General features: G+C 36.9%; 1 protein-coding gene across 1 annotated transcript in view; it reads right to left on the bottom strand.

Annotated features, from left to right (window-relative positions):
- The window catches only part of SMYD3 (SET and MYND domain containing 3), a 744,013-nt gene that overhangs the window by 573,832 nt on the left and 154,967 nt on the right, over positions 1-15,214 (bottom strand). The gene's annotated exons all lie outside the window — the stretch shown is intronic.

Here is a 15,214-nt window from a genome sequence, read left to right on the forward strand (position 1 = left end):
CATAGGTTTTCAGTTTCTTTTTCCTTATATTCCAATTATGGCATTATATTAATGTTTTGAAAATATGTAACTAGATACATTGCATTACCTGTATAATTTCAAGATAGTAGAGAGGGCAATAAAAATATTTCTCATACAAACGGGGAGTTGGGTCTGAAAAGAGCCGAGAAGCCCAGATCTGGAACAATGCTACACAGTTATACATGCCACACACATACACAAGAATGTATTTTTAAACACAGAGCCTAAGACCCAGCCTAGGGATTCTGACAGTACCCATGAGATAGAATCAAGCATCCCACTGCAGGGCTGCTGTGGTTTCAACGTGTACCTCAAAGTTCATGTGCTGGAAACGTAATTCCCAGTGCAACACGTTGAGAGGCGGCGTCTTTCCGTAGCTCAGCGCTCATGAACTGATTAATGTCACTATTGCAACAGTGGGTTTGTTATAAAAGCGAGTCCGGCCTTTTTTGTTCCCTCTCAGGAGCATGCTCCTGTCACGTGATACCTTCCGCCATGTTAGGATGCAGCAAGAAGGTCCTTACAGATGTGATCCTTCAATCTTGGACTTCCCAGCCTCCAGAAACACTAGCCAAATAAATTTCTATTGTTTATAAACTACCCAGTCTTTGGGACTCCGTTAACAGCAGCACAAAAGCAGATCAAGACAAGGGCATTCCATGAGTAGCTAAAGTTGAAAAACCACTGAGCTAAACTAAATCACAAAGGAGGTCATTATATATACTAAATAGATGAAACAAAATACAATTCTGTAATTATCATTGAACTATTGCTCTAAAGAAATAAATATTTTATAATATTAAGGTGGAGAAAGTGTTTCTAAACAGAACACAAAATGTAAAAACCATAAAGGAAAAGAAATATATATTAAATTACATAACAATAAAGAATTTTTGTATAACGGGGGAAGAAAACCAGAAACAAGGTTTAAAGGTAATAAACCATGAAAAAAATCTAAAAAATATGTATATAGACATAGTGTTAAATGTCTCCAGTACACAAAAAAGTCTTACAAATAACTTTTGAATATTTCAAAAAATAAAAATAAAGGTAAAGGAAATGAATAGGAAATTCATGACTGAAAAAAAAAAAACCAATAGACAAGTAATACAAACCACATCAGTGCTCAAAGAAGTGATAATAAAAATTAGATAACATAGGTGTCCCAGTAACTGGGCAAAAATCAATATAACTGGCAGTATTTAGAAACATCTAGGATTTGGGGAAACAGGCATTTTCCAGCCTTGTTAGTAGAGTTGTAGGTTGCTCTGATCTTTCTGATGGGTATTTGGTAATGAATATCAAAATTTTAATGTGCATATTGTTAACACAGAAATATTATTCATAAAGTAATTTATTTTAAAAAATTTAAATAGTATAAATTAATTAATTTAAGAATGTTCCAGCCGAAGCAACATAGGGAAATCCAGTCTCTACAAAAAAAAAATTTTTTTTAGTTAGCCAGACATGATGGCATGCACCTGTATTACCGGCTACACCACAGGCTAAGATGCGAGGATCACTCCCAGCTACGCCGAAGGCTGAGATGGGAGGATCACTCCCAGCTATGCTGCAGGCTAAGATGGGAGGTAGAGACTACAGTGAGCCATGGTCACACCATTGCATTCCAGTCTGTGTGACAGAGCGAGACCCCAGGTCTCAGGGGGGAAAAAAGAATGCTCACAATAGAAGATGATTAAAATACTGAAAGTTAATTTTTCCAGCTTTTCCTAAAAGAAATTGCTATTTTTGTCTTTCTCTTTATAGCTTTCCATTACTATTTAAATTTTCTCCAAAGACCATGGAATTTATGAATAAAAACAAATATAATTTTATGTCTAGCAACTGAGAATCAGGGAGAAGTACTTTCATATGAAAGGGACAGCAAAATTATGGTTTAATAGCTTAACTTTTTAATGTTTATTTTGGAAATCTGGTTGCAACTCAAAGCATGATTGAATGGGTTAATTTTTAAATGTTAAAAAAAAAGCTTCAATGAATTGTTCTGTAATGCTGAGCAATTCTTTTTTAATTTGGAGACTCAGTAAGTTGTTTTATCAGTTTAGCTATATTCATGTCTGTTTTTCTCAAATGAGTATAGTACCAATTAAGTACACCTTACATGAAACAGGTGTTCAACACATATTTTATGATTTATTCTAAAACCAGTACCATTAAGGAGGTAACATTTACTATATATTATCATTATTTGAAATTAAGGCCATACAAAAAGAAGAAATGAAAGCAGACTCTCACAATTCTTTCTTTGACCAGTAAGAGATGGTCTTGATTACATGATCACGAAAGGAGTATATTGATGAGATGCTACACTAATAAGAGAAAATCAATTTATTTCTTCTTTCTTATGCAAAATAACATTTGCACTATTATCATAATATTTCCCTCTCCTCTTTAGATACAAAGTCCCTATTGCTCACTCAAGAACCCATTTAAATGCTGTTAAACAATGAGCTTTGGTTGGAGTGGATATCCATTTTAGGGTAGGTCATTAGTGTTTGGGATAGAATGTAGGAAGGGTCATCCTGTATTAAACCTTGGATCGGGTAAGATATATCCAATTCATGACATCAGCTCACCAGGTATTTATTCTATAAGAAGATTAGATTCAAAGATTTGTAAGGCAGTCTTCCAATGATAAAATTCTATGAGTCTGTAATATCCATTCCTAACAAACATCTGAATTATGTCAAAATAGGTTTGAAACCTGCTTGGGTTAGGCTTATAATCATTGAAAATCTGCAACAGTATTTTCCTCAGATATTTGGTCATTAAGGATGAAGAAGCTGTCTTTAAAAATACTAAAAAGAAAAAGAATTTTTTGAGTCCACTTATTCAACAGTTTCATATAACATTAACAAAACATCTTCTATGTGAAATATCACAATAATTTTTTTCCTACATATTCAGGACTCCCTCCACTCACAATCATCTGCAGAAGTTTCCTATGGTCAAAACTTAGGACAGCTGAGCTGACATGCAACTTGCAGGAAATAAAAGATACTCAACAGTTTTCCATTCACATCCAGTTTGCTTGATAGCAAATAATTATGCCTCCTCCTTTTCCTTGAAATGTAGTCCAATATTGAATTACAGATTGTCAGATGCATGCAGATCTGAAAAGCTAGAATCTGGGAAAAGAAAACTGGAAGGCTAAGCAGGTTGTCTCACAGCTACAGTTGACTGACAGGTATTGATGAAGATCTTGCAAAAAATCTCCTTAGAGCACACTAGAGATTAGTGATAGATATGAGACTTATCACTTTGAAAGCTTACTGAATGCTGTATCAAATGTAGAGCAAGAGCATCTTCTCACTAGTCTTAACCAAATTAGATAAACAGGGCCAAATATAAAGAAGGAATGTGGCATGAAAATGGTCCTAGGGCATAAGATTGACAAGTGGAAAAAAAAGAACAAGAATCAACGATTACTTCTTAGGCAAATGGGAATTACGGTCAATCATCATCTAGAGCAGGGTTCCAAAAATACATGGCCCACAGGTAAAATTCATTCTTACATTTATGTAAAATTCAAATTCATGTACATTCTAATTCGTGCTACATTTTCAATAAAAACAGGGATATAGCCACACTGATTAGTTACATTCATTCATTTCACGCCACATCAGAGTTGAACACATATGACAAAAATCATACGGCCACAAAGCCTAAAATATTTGCTATATAGTTCTTTACAGACAAAGTTAGCCAATGCTTGATCTAATGAGAGATCATATGAAGATGAAATGACTTAATGGATAGTTTGGCTGGGGAGCAAAATAAATCATGCACTTCCACAGACTTCCAATCTTATTTGGAAAAAATATCTATCCTAGATTAATCAAAATATCAACACCAGCTTCTAGCTGAATATGGTAGGTGGCACACATGTATTTTACTTCCTCAGTAAAAGTAATTATCAAATTTTTTACTCCCAAAGTGAACTGAAACAGCCATCAACAGACGGGGAGGGATGTGGTTAGCCTCATCTGAGAGTGAAAAAATGGTGGTAAGAGGACAGGCTGCAGAAGCAGGGTCAAAGAGGCCACCTGTAGGGACAGTCCCATCTGAGAGGGAAGGTCAGCCTGACAAGCAGATTCTAAAAAGGATCTAGAATCAAAGACTGTACACTGGGAGAATGGAATGGAAAAACAGATGAGAAAGAGAAAAGTAATCACAAGTCTGTATACCAAAGAGTCTCAAAACACCTCTTCTCTACTTTGGCTTGATTGAGTAAGGAAGGTTAATGTACAGAATCTTGTTGAATGTGATGCTAAGATTATCTCTGATCCAGATTATTGCTATAGCCTCCTATTTGGTCTTCCTGCCCTGACTCTTACCCTTCTAGAACGGCTTCTTCAAACAATAGTCTAATTCTTTGAGTGGCTGAAAAATTGTGATCACTGTATTAGAGAAAAAGAAATAAAATCAATGCACATTTAATGGCTCTGTGGTGACCAATATGTTTCAAACTACTTGAAATATAATTTACATTATTAAATTATATTTAGGTTGGTGCAAAAGTAATTACTTTTAATGGCAAAAACCATGATTACGTATAATAAAATGTATCCATTTTAACAGTATTGTTTGATAAGTTTTTGTTTTTTTGAGATGGGGGTCTTGCTATATTGTCCAGGCTGGTCTCTAACTCATGAGTTCAAACAATTGAACTTAGCCTCCCAAAGTGCTGGGATTACATGCACATGCCACTACACCCAGCTTTGATAAGTTATGACATATATATATATCTCCATATAACCAACACCAAAATTAAGCTGTAGATGTTAGTACTCCCCAAAAGTTCCCTTGTGCCCCTTACCTTCAAGTCCTCTATCCCAAGCAACTCAGTGGTTTCGTCTCTATAATTATAAGATTAGTTTTGTCTAGTCTAGAACAGTATTACTTCTTTTCATCTGGCTTCATTCCCTCAACAAAATGTTTAGAGATTCACTAATGTTGTGGCATGCATCAGTAGTTTGTTCCTCTTAATGGACAAGTAATAGTATAGTATGCATCTCTTTATTCATTTACCTGTGGATGAATATTTCACTTGTTTCCAGGTTTGGAACATTGAACAATTATGTACAAGCTGTTTTTGTAGACATAAGTTTTCATAACTCTTAGGTAAATAACTAGGAGTAGAACTGCTGGGTCACATGGTAAGTACATCTTTAACATTATTACAAACCACTAAACTTTCCCAAAACGATGATAACGCTTTACATTCCCACCACCAGTGAACAAGAGTTCCACTTGCTCCATCACCTTGCCAACACTTGACAAGGTCAGTCCTTTTAATTTTAGTCTTTCTAGTAGTAATATCTCATTACGGTTTTAATTTTCATTTATCTGATGACCAGTGACAATGATTATCTTTTAATGTATATCTTCTTGAAGTGTCTCTTCAAATCTTTTACCTGTTTTACTGGGTTTTCTTACTACTGAATTATAAGTATTCTTTATACATTCTAGATACAACTTCTTGGTTGGAGGGAGAGAAAGAGAAGGAAGGAGAGAAAGAGAAAAGGAGGGAAAGAGGGGAAGAGAGATGTCTCAAATATTTTCTCCAAGTCTATAGTTTGTCTTTTCATTTTCTTAATGAAATCAAGGAGCTGAAGGGTTTAATTTTGATGAAAAGCAATTTATCAATTTTTCTTAGTGCTTTCTGTGTTCTACATAGGAAATTTTATGTACCCCATATCCAAAGAGCTTCTCCTATGTTTTCTTGATTTTACAGTTTTAGCTGTTAAGTTTAAGCTGATTAAACCAAAATCTTATTCAATCTAGTGAAGAATTGTTTTTACTTTTATCATTTATTTTCCATGTGCACATCAGCACAATTGGTGAAAAGATCATCCTTTCTTATTGAATTATGTTGGCACCTTTGTTGAAAATCAACTGGCCATATATGTGTAGGGCTATATTCTTTATATTTTTATTTCTGAATACAGGTTAAGTATCCCTTCTTTAAAATGCTTGGGACCAGAAGGGCTTCAGATTTTGGATTTCTTTGGATTTTGAAATGTTTGCATTATACTTACTGGCTGAACCATCCCAAATCTAAAAATCCAAAATCCAAAATACTCCCATGAGTATTTCCTTTGGGTGTCATGCTGGTGCTTAAAATATCTGGGATTTTGGAGCACTGCAGATTTTTTTATTTGGGATGCTCTACTTGTATTATGATGTGTTGACATTTTAAACACCTTTCTGACTACAGAGAAGACTGCTCCTGCTCCTCCCAGGGACAGCCAATTCGAAGAAATAACAAAGAGTGAGCAGACCATCTTGGCTAACATGGTGAAACCCCGTTTCTACTAAAAATACAAAAATTAGCCATGCCTGGTGGCAGCGTCTGTAGTCCCAGCTGCTCAGGAGACTGAAGCAGGAGAATGGCGTGAACCCAGGAGGCGGAGCTTGCAGTGAGCCGAGATCGTGCCACTGCACTCCAGCCTGGGCAACAGAGCCAGACTCCGTCTCAAAGAAAAAAAAAAGAACTATAAAATAAGTCCTCTCCTCTTACATCTTGCCATCACACTACTAAAGGCCTATTTACAGTGGTTCCTTTTACATCATGTGTAGCTATAAAGAAAAAATTATAAGACATACTGTATTAGTACATTCTCATGCTGCTATGAAAAAAGACTCGAGACTGGGTAATTTATAAAGGAAAGACGTTTAATTGACTCACAGTTCCACAGGGCTGTGGAGGAAACTTATAATCGTAGTGGAAGGGGAAGCAAACACATCCTTCTTCATATGGCAGCAGGAAGGAGAAGTGCCCAGCAAAGCAGGAAGCCCCTTACAAAACCATCCCATCTCGTGAGAACTCACTCACTACCAAGAGAACAGGATGGGGGATACGGTCCCCATGGTCCTGGTCCCCACCGGGACACATGGGGATTATGGGAACTATGATTCAAGAGGAGATCTGGGTGGGGACACAACCAAACTACGTCACATACTAAAGGGCAAAAAACATAGTTTGAAGAGACAGAGCAAGCATTAGTACCAGACTCAGATATGGCAAGGATGTTGGAATTATCAGACTAGAAATTTTAGAAAGGATTCCATATGCAAAGGATTCCAATGGAAAAGGAGACAGCATGCAGGAACAGACAGGAGATACAGGCATAGAAACAGAAATTCTAAGAACCAAGAAGAACTGCTAAAGCAAAAACACCAACAAAAATAGAGAATGCCTTTGGTGTCTTATTGGTACACTGGACAGAGCTGGAGAGAAAAATCTCTGAGCTGAAACTATCTCAATACAGTAACCACCAATATTAAGAAGCAAAGAGAAAAAAGACTTTATAAAAAAAAAAAAAAAAAAAAAAAAAAAAAAAAAACAATATCCAAGAACTGTGGAATGATTACAAAAACATGTAAGATATATGTAATCGGACATGTCAGAAGAAGAATAAAGAGAGAATGGAACAGAAGAAATACTTGAAGTAATAATGACTGAGAAGTTCTCCCAGATCAACGCCAGGCACCAAACCACAGATCCAGGAAACTCACAGAAGACCAAGCAGGATAAAAGTCCAAAAATCTATACCAAGGCATGTCATTTTCAAACTACAGAAAATCAAAGGTTTTTTAAAATACTGAGAAGCCAGATTTTTATAGCTAAAGATAAGTATATGTCTGTTTTAGATATTCATAGATACTGAAATGGTTTCAGTAACATGTCATTTTCTAAAAATATCAAAATACTTGAAAGGTGTGTGCTAAGGTTTGAAGGTCTGTACCCTCCAAAACTCATGTTGAAATTTAACTACCATTATATCAGTGTTAAGAGACGGGACCATTAAGAGGTGATTTGGCCATGAAGGCTCTGTCCTCATGGGCAGGATGAATTCCATTATTTGATGCCTCTTGTCTCTTGGCCCTTCCACCTTGGGATGCCTTCCACCATGTGTTGTCACAGCAAGAAGGCCCTCACCATATGTAGTCATCTTAATATAGAACTTCCAAGCCTCCAGAAATGTGAGTCAACAAATTTCTGCTCTTCACTTATACGCTGACGGTGGGAATGTAAATTAGTTCAGTCACTGTGGAGACAGTCTGGAGATTTCCCAAAGAACTAAGACTTGAACTACCATGTGACCCAGCAATTCCATTACTGGGTATGTACCCAAAGGAAGATAAGTCATTCTACCAAAAAGACACGTGTACCTGTATGTCTATCCCTGCACTGTTCACAATAGCAAAGACAGGGAATCAATCTAGGTGCCCATCATTGGTGGACTGAATAAAGAAATGTAATATATATACACCATGGAATACTATGAAGCCATAAAAAAGAATAAAATCATGTCCTTGGGCCGGGCGCAGTGGCTCATGCCTGTAATCCCAGCACTTTGGAGGCTGAGGCAGGTGGATTGCCTGACGTCAGGAGTTCAAGACCAACCTGGCCAACATGGTGAAACCCTGTATCTACTAAAAATACAAAAATTAGCCAGACATGGTGACAGGCGCCTTAATCCCAGCTACTCAGGAGGCTGAGGCACGAGAATTACTTGAGCATGGGAGGCAGAGGTTGTAGTGAGCCTAGATCGCACCACTGCACTCCAGCCTGGGTGCCAGAGTGAGACTCTGTCTCAGAAAAAAAAAAAAAAAAATTACGTCTTTTGCAACAACATGGATGCAGCTGGAGGCCATTATCCTAAGCAAAGTAGCACAGAAACAGAAAATCAAATACAGTATGTTCTCACTTATAAGTGGGAGCTAAAACTGGGAATACAAGTATATAAATAGGAGAATAATATACATTGGAGAATATAAGGAAGGGGAAGGAGGGGGTGATGCAAGGGCTGAGAAACTACCTTCTGAGTACTATGCTTACTTCTTGGGTGACAGGTTCAATCATACTCCAAACCTCAGCATCACACAGTAGACCCCTGTAGAAAACCCACACATGTACCCCCAGACTCTAAAATAAATGTTGAAAACAAATTAAATAAATTTGAAGAAATAAAAAGAAATCTGTGTTCTTTATAAATTACCCACTTTCAGTTATTCTGTTATAGCAGCACAAAACAGACTAAAATAAACACCTTACATATAGAGGAACAAAGAATCATAGCCAACTTCTCAGAAGCCATGTACAAGAGAGTGGAATGAAATAAAGTACTGAGAGGAAAAAAAAAAACCTACTAATCTGGAATTCTGTACCCTGTGAAATTACCCTTCAAAAGTGAAGAAAAAATAAAGACTTTTTCAGGAAAACAAAAATTGAGGAAATGTATTGCCAGTAGACCTGCCCACATGAAATGTTAAAAGAAATTCTGTCGAGGGAAGGAAATGATAAAGGTTAGAAACTTAGATCTACGTTAAAGAAAGAATGAAAATCAAAGAAGGAATAGACGAAGGTAAAATAAAAACTTTCGTTTTTCTTATTCTTAATTGATCTAACACCTAATAGTTTGTTCAAAAGACTACTAATAGTATCAATATATTTAATTATGTGTGTTTATGTATAAGCTAAATAAATGACATAAGAGAGGGAGCAGGGACCGGGTACAGTGGCTCAGGCCTGTAATCCCAGCACTTTGGGAGGCCGAGGCAGGTGGACTGCCTGAGCTTAGGAGTTCAAGACCAGCCTGGGCAACATAGCGAAATCCCATCTCCACACAAAATACAAAAAGTAGCTGGGCATGGTGGTGCATGCCTGTAGTTCCAGCTATCTGAGGGGGTGCTGAGGAAGGAGGATGACTCGAGCTGAGGAAGTCGAGGCTGCAGTGAGTGGTGTTCAGGCCACTGCACTCCAGCCTGGGTGACAGAGCGAGATCTCATTTCTAAAACAATTTTTTTTGAAGAGAGGGAGCAGGAATTAAAAGTATTTTGTTATTCTAAGTTACTTACTCTACCTGTAAAGCAGCAAAGTGTTGAGAGTAAACTTGGATTCGTTTTAAATGTATATTGTAAACTCTGGGACAGTCACTAAAAAAGGAACGGGTTCATTTGAAATGTATATTGCAAACTCTGGGGCAATCACTAAAAAAGGAGATATATGTATATCATATATATATCTGATATGCTAATGAAAAATGAAATCATACAAAATGCTCAATTAAAACCACAAAAGGCAGAAAAACAGTGAAAGACAACAATCAGAACAAAGAACAAGGGAAGAAATAGAAAACAGATATGATAAATATTAACCCGACTATATCAATAATCACTCTGAATGTCAATGATCTAAATGCATCCATTAAAAGACAGGGATGGTCACAGTGGATCAAGACACAAAACCCAACCATATGTCATCCACAAGAAACCCATTTTACATAGAAATAGATTAAATGAACATGGATAGAGAAAGATATACCGTGCTAACACTAATTAAAAGAAAAGCAGAAAGAGCTACATTAATTCTAGATTTCAGGTTAAATGTCACCTCTGCAGGAAACCCTTCTGTATCCATCTGCACACAGGTGAGTCTGTGCTCGGCCCAATCACAGTCAATCGTATAATCATGGGCATCTGTCACTGTCTCACTACTCCATAACAGAAGCTTTACCAAAGTCAGGATCTTATTTACTTGCTCACTGCCTATTACTTCTCATACCAACCCCCAGGACTTAGAGCATAATAATCACGCTAACTCCTGTGTAGAAACTAAATTAGAAGTGGGAAAGAATCGTAGTAACCATGAAGCTAATCCAAAAAAGAGACCATGGTAACAGGTAGTACTAGAGAAGCTGGCGAGAAGGGAACCAATTCAGATCTTTAGGTAGTGAGATAGTAAAATCAGCACAATGTGATGATTAAATGGATGTGTGGCCAGGAAAGGATGAGAATCGGAGATGACACCTGGCAACTCAGACTGCTGGGTGGCTGGTGAAACTGTTCACTGAGGCTGGAAAACATGAAGGGAAGTAGGTCTGGGGGAAGATAATGTACTCAGATTTAGACATGTTACACCAGAGACACCTGTGCAACAGCCAAGTGGAAATCAGGAGAAAGGAGGCTGGAGACAGAGTCCTGAGAAGGAATAATATACAGATGCCCCTTGAAGTCATGAGAGTAGATAAGATTACGCAGCAGGCAAAGGTAAAGGGAGAAAAAGAAAAACTTCCGGCTCCAGATACCTGTGGAGGTCAAAAACTGAAATACGACCAAATCGTTTTAAACTTTATGTAGCATTCCCTCTGTGTTTACAGGTAGATACAAAGCTGACTTATCCACAGTACATTCCGTGCAAAGCCTATCAGTTTGAGGCCGAGCACAGAACATTTATGAAATAAACAAAGGTTGACTTCCTTCATTATCGCTGCCTTGGGTATGGCAGTCTAGAAACCAACTTATTAAATCACTCTGCTAAGTGCTTATTAATGAGGAATTAATTTTCTACCCATCAAATATGAATCAAATCATTCTACAACTAAGCGTATAATGTAAATCCAAAAATACGATTCACATTTTTAAAGAGGTCTATAATTATCCATATAAAATAGAGCTTGTATCTGCTAAAACAGTGCTTTTGAAAAGCTTATAAATTACAACTTCACATAGTGCCTAACTGCTTATTTTGCTCAGCAATTAATTCATTCAACTAGAAATGTATATATTATAAATCAAATTAAATCCTGAAAAGGTAAAATAATATTTGGCGAATTACTTGAAATTGACTTACTTGCTATCACCATTGCTGCCATTTTTTGTTTTGAAAATGCTTTTTTATAAGAAAATTTAGGCTGCTCCTCCTCTCCGATCTTGGAATCATGTGTGATGTTCTGCTGATGTTCTGTTTATGCCAATAGAGAAAAAAGACTGGAGCTCCTTCTATGAAATTATATGATAGACACCTCATAATAAGGTAGAGACAGGAATATAAAGCCACTGATGACAAAAATATTTTGACCAGCAACAGAAACAGTACTGTACACAGGAGTAAATACATATGTAGATGTGTGCACTATATATGATGTACAGACCAACAGTTTGGTGTATATCCTCCATCCATAAAATAGACACATTTGGATTATCTCTGAAAAACAGAAGTAGAAGTGGGAGACTTTTATGTTTTACTCTGTATGATTCTATACGATGTTTTTATATAAAAACATATCCTTGTATTGCTTCTGTTTAAAAATGAAATGTGCACCGGATGTGGTGGGCTCATGCCTCTAATCCCAGCACTTTGGGAGGCCAAGGCTGGTAGACTGCCTGAGCTCAGGAGCTCGAGACCAGCCTGGTCAACATGGTGAAATCCCGTCTCTACTAAAATACAAAAAACTTAGCTGGGCGTGGTGGCGGGCGCCTGTAGTCCCAGCTACTTGGGGAGGCTGAAGCACAAGAATGGCTTGAACCTGGGAGGTGGAGGTCGCAGGGAGCGGAGACGGCACCACGGCACTCCAGCCTGGGCAAAAGAGTAAGACTCCGTCTCAAAAAAAAAAAAAGAAAGAAAGAAAAACGAAAAAGAAAAAGAAAGAAGAAAGAAATGTGAATACCAGTAGCAATGACACCATCCTGTGGGCACAAGGCACATGTTACACCCTGCAGTACCCCAGTAGCCTCTCTCAGACAACTTGATGGCATGGTCCCACACATCAAATGCTAAGCTAGTGAACCAAAATCATGTCCCCCTGGGGAATACGTATTATGGATTTTATACTACAGATTTACATCCTCTGTATCAATTTCCATGCCAAGTGCTTTTGCGTTCTGTTCATTACTGTTCACAGTTCAGTCTGTCATTTAATTTTGCGCAGCTTTGTGGGTATCCACAATAATTACAATGTTTAATGCTGTCTTTTAAGGTTGGGATAAACACAGCAGTTTAAATGCATACGTTCTGGCCAATCTTTAACTCCCCCTCCACACACATACAAACACATACTCTAGCTGTTATTATATATATCCTTCATCTTGCTAGCTGTTTTCCTGTTACCTTCCACAGTGTATCTGACAGTGACATTACTATTGATGCTCCAGTAAACAGCTAATCTATGTAGTAAAAACACATGCACTACAATGAATCAAAATGACACACCCACCCACCAAACTCCTGCTCCTCATTCTAATCAGATAATGGCTTTTCTCCTCCTTGAGTGTACTACAAAAGGATGAAGTGGCACTAGAGGAAAAACACTCATAAAACAGGGGAAAACATGCTTTATTAAGTAAACTGTTTATTAAATGTTTTGTTAATAAACTGTTTAGGTCATTGAGATTAGAAAGCAAGTTTGCCTAGATTTGTGTCAAATAATAGGATAATTTTTCACTTCTCTATGTACTCTGTTTAATCTCAAGTTCCTAGAAACAAAGAGCTGAGCTTCACATGAATAAAACAACCAGAACCTCACCATAAAACAACCTTTCTGGAACGAACACTGTATCAAAAGCAGTATTAATGTTTCACTTTTTGCTTTTAGTTACTTCTTGTTGGTAACAATCTTACATAAATCAGGGATCTTTCTAGCTTCGACAAAATTTGTGGATAAAAAATGAAGTGGAAATAATACAGTCATTTTGAAATTTCTTATCCTATTTTAATTAGAAAGTATTATACTGGCTGGGCACAGTGGCCGACACCCGTAATCCCAGCACTTTGGGAGGCCAAAGCAGAAGATCACCAGAGCTCAGGAGTTTAACATCAGCCTGGGCAAACAGTGAGATCTCATCCCCATTAAAAAAATGTTTTTAATTAGCTGGCCATGGTGGCATGTACCTGTAGTCCCAGTTGCTCAGGAGACAGAGGCAGGGAGATCGCTTGAACCCAGGATTTCAAGACTGCGGTGAACTTGATAACGCCACTGCACTCCAGTCCAAGAGACAAAGCAAGACTGTCTCCAAAAAAAAAAAAAAAAAAAAAAAAAAAAAAACCCAAAAGCCAAGAAACAAAAGAATAATACAATATGTAATGGAAAACTAGACCTAATCATAATGTTGGAGCAAGAACAGAATTTAGGTTTAAAAAAGCAGTTAAAAGTCTGAATACCTGGGTTTCATTTCTGAAACTTCAGAGCCTACTAGTTATAGAATATTTGGCAAGTTGGCTGCCTCTTTGTCCTCATTTTCCTTATTAATAAAATGAGCATAATAATAGTACCTAATTCTCACAAGACTCTTAGAAAACCAAATAGAATAATACAGTGCCTGGCACACAGTGGATGCCTAATCAATATTAACTCCTATTGTTAGTACAGATTCAGAAACTGAGGCCCACACAGTTTGTATTTTCCCTGAGATAATTTAACCAGCAAATGCCAGAATTAGCATGAGAACCTGGAACCCCGGATATTTTTGTATATTTGATTTCTTTTCCACTTAAGACCACTATTTGTGTAGTCTCAAGAAATTACTTTCAAAGGAGAAAATGAGAGAGAAGAAAATCCCTGAGACAAGCATGGCCTCAATTTAAAAGAAGGAAGGAAGAAACTCTGGAGGTGTGTGTGCATCTACAAAACACAAGAAACAAAAAGGATGAGTGGAGGGTGGCGGGGAGGAGGCAAGTGACACAGACACAAAACCTCTAATTAGACTTTTTAATAAGATGTAACTCATGAAGACATAATTACATTTCTTATTAAATGATTAATCATAAGGTTAGAAGAAAAGGTCATGTTGAATGTTAATTATACATCCTTTCAAGAATTTCAAAGATGTTAACAACAGTACTCGTAAATTAACTCAAACTCTTGGCAGGAAATTTGGCATTATCTTTAAAAATTCAAAAGGCATATATTCTTTCAACAATCAATACAATAAAAAGAATTTATCCTACTATTAATTTGGGGAAGTGTGCAAAAACGTGCAAGACAGGATGTGAAGTGCATTGCTGGCAATACCAAATATTATAAAAGTTCTAAGTATTCATCAGCAAAGAAATTGTTATTATGGTCAATTCATGCAATGAAACATATGGGATACAAAATGTTCCTCAAAGTAGATTGTTAAATGAAAAAAAAAAAATCAAAGTACACAAGAATACGTGTCAGATTAACCTATATTTGTTTTTTTAAACATAGGATATAGATATACAAACATGTCTGCACAAGCAAATGCTGCAAAGACACATGAGAAACTTAACAGTGGAAATGAGAATTGAAGTCAGGGGACAATAAGATGGGGAGGAATAGACATTTACTTTCACATAGTAGACACAGACACACACACCCAATTTTTCATCATATATATTTAATATTAGTTTTAACATTTTAAT

Source organism: Rhinopithecus roxellana, chromosome 8, assembly GCF_007565055.1.
Source record: "Rhinopithecus roxellana isolate Shanxi Qingling chromosome 8, ASM756505v1, whole genome shotgun sequence".
Classification (NCBI taxonomy): Eukaryota; Metazoa; Chordata; class Mammalia; order Primates; family Cercopithecidae; genus Rhinopithecus; species Rhinopithecus roxellana.